Source organism: Peromyscus maniculatus, chromosome 11 (genome assembly GCF_049852395.1).
Source record: "Peromyscus maniculatus bairdii isolate BWxNUB_F1_BW_parent chromosome 11, HU_Pman_BW_mat_3.1, whole genome shotgun sequence".
NCBI classification, from domain to species: domain Eukaryota; kingdom Metazoa; phylum Chordata; class Mammalia; order Rodentia; family Cricetidae; genus Peromyscus; species Peromyscus maniculatus.
The window spans coordinates 31,574,574-31,579,831 of NC_134862.1; positions in this window are offsets into that span (position 1 = coordinate 31,574,574).

A 5,258-nucleotide genomic window follows, 5' to 3' on the forward strand; every position below is an offset into this window, starting at 1 on the left:
TGGCAAACAGTAGGAACTTCCATACAACCCTTCTCTACTAATACTGGTATTAACTCGTGAGATAAGTTCCTGGACCACTGTCCTCTTTGTTTCAGAGAAAATTATGTATGCTTCACCCTTTTGCTTTTAAGTTTTTTCTTTTGACTTAACCCCATCTTCCTTGGATATACCGATAGTCCCATGAAATACATATTCCGGATTACAGTCTTTTAATGCTCTATAATAAACTCAGGGTTCTTTGGAGAAGCCTCTTTTTGTTTGCCCTTTAAGTTGGTACAACACCAGGAGTACCTTGACCTCCAACTGAGCCGGGGAATTTCTTGTTAGCCATCTGCGATGGCCAGCTTTAATTGTCAACTTGACACAACCTAGAATCACCTGAGGAGAGCGACTCCACGGGGGATTATCTACTTTAGGTCAGCCGGTGGACGTGTGTTTGAGGGACTGTCTTAATTAAGCTGATACAGGAAGCCCCAGCCCCGTGGACAGCACTATTTATTAAGCAGTTTGTCCTGAAGTGTAGAAGAGTTGAGAAATCAAGTTGAGCACAAGCAAGTGACTGAGCATGTTCGTGTTCATTTCTCTTTGCTCCTGAGTGTGGATATATTTAGCTGGTTGTTTGAAGGGCCTGATGCCTTGATTTTCCTGCTATGGTGGACTATAGCTTGGAATTATAAGTGGCAATAAACCTTTTCTCCCTTAATTTGCATTTTGTTAGAGTATTCTATCTCAGCAACAGAAATGAAACTACACCACCATCCACGTTGGTTTAGCTGATGGAGTGTAGTGAGGACTTGATACCTTGGACAGTCAGAACTGCAGTGAGCAACTCTCCCTCTTGGAGAAATGTCGGAGACTGCCCTTCATGGCTGACTACTGTAAAGTTGGACTCTCCCGGGACTCTGGGACACTGGGTTCATAATTTACATGTCACTTCCAGATAGCTGTTTGGTTGTCTGGCTTCACGATCAGGGAAGACTGTGGGGAAATTCGTGACTCTCGGAGTGATAGATCTCAGTAATTCTCCCTCTGTTCTTTCATTAACTGTTTTATTTTACTCTATTCTATTTGTGTGAGCGTGCGTGTGCTCAGGTGTGTACAGGTATGCATTCTGTGTGTGCTCATGTGAAGGCTAGGGGACAACCTAAGCTGTCATTCCTCAGGCTCTGCCCTTTAGGCTTTGAGATGGTCTCTTCCTGGTGTAGAACTTGCCAAGGAGGCTAAGTAAGCTGACCAGTGAGTCTAGAAATCTGCCCTTCTCTGCCTCACCTGTGATGGGATTACAAGCACATACTACTACGCCTGGCTTTAGTTACTCATTCATGGAATCATTTATTCCATTGTTTACTTCTTTACTGAATTTCTACATTATTTTAGGAAGCATAGGGGAAACATGAGTGAAAGCTTCCCTTTATCCCCCAGAGAATGATAATGGGTAGAGGAAGCAGTGGCCGTTGCATCAAGTGCTGTGCTGGAGAGGGGCACATGTGATGCGTGACCCTGATTAGTCTTGACAATAGAAACCCACAGTCAGATATCAAGGGTGAAAGCAGAAAGATCAGAGAAGCAGAGCAGCCGCCACTAGAAACTTCTTATCTCTACGAATCCTCAGACTGAATGGGGAAGGGGGGTCTAGAACCTGTCTCCACCTGCCTTATATTACTGTCTTTACCTCCTGAGTGCTGGGATTAAAGATGTGCACCTCCACTGCCCTGCTATGTTTCTTTCAGACTGGTTCAATCTCATGTAGCTCAGGGTGGCCTTGAACTCCTGATCTTCCTCCTTCCTCCTCCCAAGTGCTGGCCTCTATGGTTAGCTAGTGGCAAACTCTGCCCTCTGATCTCTAGGCAAGCTTTATCTGTCAGAACACATACAAAGCATCACATAATACCTGTGAGCATCACAGAGCCTAAGATAGACCAGGGATGGAGTCAGGGGAGGGCTTCCCAAAGGAGAGAGATGGCACCTGCAACTGAGTCTTGCTGAGGAGAAGGGTTAGCCAGATAAAGAGGCCTTGGGGGAAAGAGGCTGGCTGCTGCTGTGCAAAGAGCAGACAGGAAGGTGGGACCAGAGAACAGGGATGTGTGGTGTGCAGAGAGGTAGATTGGAGCGGCAGATGGCCACTGAACCTAGATTCCAGCCTCAAAATGATAGGCGATCATAAGAATTGTGTGTGTGTGTGTGTGTGTGTGTGAGAGAGAGAGAGAGAGAGAGAGAGAGAGAGAGAGAGAGAGAGAGGGAGAGGGAGAGGGAGAGGGAGAGGGAGAGGGAGAGGGAGAGGGAGAGGGAGAGGGAGAGGGAGAGGGAGAGGGAGAGGGAGAGGGAGAGGGAGAGGGAGAGGGAGAGGGAGAGGGAGAGGAGGTCTTGATGCTAGGTTCTTTTCCCACTTTCCACCTTATTTTCTGAAACAAGTTCTCTCACTGAGCCTGGATTCAGTACCGGTGGTTGGCTCCAGGCATCTTCTTGCCTCCTTCTCCCCAGAGCTGGGGCTACAAGCACATGCATCATGCCTGGCTTTTATTAGTTTTGTTTCTTTTACATGGTTCTGGGGGATTGAACTCAGGTCTGCATGCCTGCAAGGCAAGTTACTTTACTGACTGAGCTATCTGCCCCGTGCAGTAACCATGAAGGACTATGATTCAGGGGAGTGGTATAATGTCCCAGAGAGAACACTCTGTCCTATGGAAGAGGAATGACTTGTGAGGGACGAGCCTTTGTCTTGGCTATGGTGACTGTCCGTGCCAATCTCGGAGAGAGTCACTGTGTCCATTTTACTGGGACATTAATGATTTTACATGAACCTAAGAGCAGAATTTGTTTGTCTATTTCTTCCAAAAATGAGAGTTGAGAGAGTAGAAGACAGCCCGGGGATTGTGATGAACCTTCGAGATGTACTGCTTAGATGGACATCCATTTACCGAGCTGAAGATCTGTGGCATCTCATTCTTATAACTCCCAGATAGCTGAGGGCTGCCGTAATCAGTCAGGCTCCTTTCCATCCATTTGTGTAAATAACAGTAAGGGCCTTTCTTGAGGATCATAAAGAATGAAAAAATAGCTGCTTTTCAATGCTGTGAAAAAAATGATAGGAACTAGTCCTGAAAAGGTAGGAAATGAAAGCTGCTTCCCATTCATTTCCTGTCTTTGGCTCTGAAGCCATTAAAATGTAAATCAAATTTTGAAACACACAGTGAAACAGAAACGAGAAAACATAGGACAAAGAGTACTTGAGAAAAATAGAAACAACTAATAGTTTTAGGAGGGATGAGAGGTAAGGGTGGGGGTATTTCCCCCAGGAAACAATATTGCTTTCATCAAAAAAGAAGAAAATATGAATTCCCTGGTTTCCTATGTCCCGGGGCTGAGTTTAATTAAGGCAAGAAATGGCATCGAGAAATGATAAATACAGCCGAGGCCAGAGCTGTGAGACGTTGCCCTGGAGAACAGAGAGGCGCTCAGAACTGGTAATCATCATTACATGAGGGATGAGGCATGTCAAGGAGGGAGGATGTCATGTGGATAGTATAACGAAGGACCAGATGGGGGTGATGTAAAATCCAAACACCTTTTATAGTACCAGAGTGAAGATGCAGGGAGCATGCTTGAGCCCAGGAAGATGCAGGGAGCAGGCTTGAGCACAGGTTCTCTGAGGTTTGACAAAATGGGTCTTAGACATCTTCCTCTCTCAACTGGGGGATGGGGATGGAGCAGGTGGTACCTACAGGCAATGTCCTGGGCCAAGAGCCACTTCAAGTTTCTCTGAGGGGGATGAGTGAGGAATACTGAGTGAGAAAGTATGTATAGCGCAAGGATCATGTTTTGGATGATATTGGGGCAAAGTATGCATGAGTAGAAACCTAACTACAGTAATAAGAATTCTTGGGGCAGTGTGGGGGAGATGGCTCTGTGCTTGCTGTGCAAGTATGAGAACTTGATTCTAGATCTATAGAACCCAGGTGAAAAGCTGGGTGGGTGTGGTGCCTTGCTTGAAATTCCAGTGTTTTGAGAGGTGGAGACTGGGTCTCAGAAGTCAGCTAGCTAGCTAGAACAGTGTGTGAGCTCTGGGATCAGGGCGAGGGCCTGACTCAGTAAATGAATTGGAGAATAAGGGAAGACATCAGACTTCAACCTCTGGTCTATACACATACACACACACACACCTGCACATCCCTACATATACATACAACTCCGCCCCCCCCCCCCCCACACACATGCAAAGAAAAAAAAAAGAATGTTTGGAAAAAATGGCAGGCCAATGAACGTAAACTCATGTTTGTCTTTTTGGGGCTGGAAGACTTTGGGAAAACTAATAACTTCTCTATTAATCAACAGTGGGGCCAAACTACATCTAGATGGATTACTAAATGAAGCACTTAAACAGCACCTGGCACCTAGGCAATGCAATATATAAAAAATTAAAACCTATTGTTGGGTTGGGGAGATGGCTCAGTGATTAAAAGTGCTTGCAACCAAAGTGTGAGGACCTGAGATCAAATCTCCAGCACCCATGTGAGAAGTCAGGCTGTGCATGCATCTGTAACCCCACATCTGTGGGTAGCAAGAGACTGCAGGGTCTGTGCAGCTTGCTAGCCCTCAGGCTAGCCTCAGATCCACTGAGGGAGCCCATCTCAAGAGAAGAAGGTGGACAGTGATAGAGCAGGATACCTGACATTGTTCCTCTGGCCTCCTTGGACCTGCATACACATGCATGCATATACCACATGTGTGCATGCACACAACACACCCTATTGTGATGAAAACTGTCTGCCCGAGATATTGGGACTGTCCTGCTCTCTCTCTCTCTCTCTCTCTCTCTCTCTCTCTCTCTCTCTCTCTCTCTCTCTCTCTCTCTCTCCTCCCCCCTCTCTCCCTCCCTCCCTTTCTCCTTCTCTCCCTCCCCCTCTCTTTTTCTGTCGTTGTTAACTTGACATAAGCTAGAATTTTCTGGGAAGAGAGGGCCTTCATCAGATTGCCTATAGGCATGTCTATAGGGCATTTTCTTAATTAGTGATTGATGTGGAGGGACCCAGCTTTTTATGAGTGGTAACCATCTCTGGGTGGGTGGTCCTGGGTTGTATAAGAAAGCAGCATGGGGCTGGAGAGATGGCTCAGAGGTTAAGAGCACCGACTGCTCTTCCAGAGGTCCTGAGTTCAATTCTCAGCACCCACATGGTGGCTCACAACCATCTGTAATGAGATCTGGTGCCCTCTTTCATATACATAATAAATAAATAAATCTTTAAAAAAAAAGCAGCATG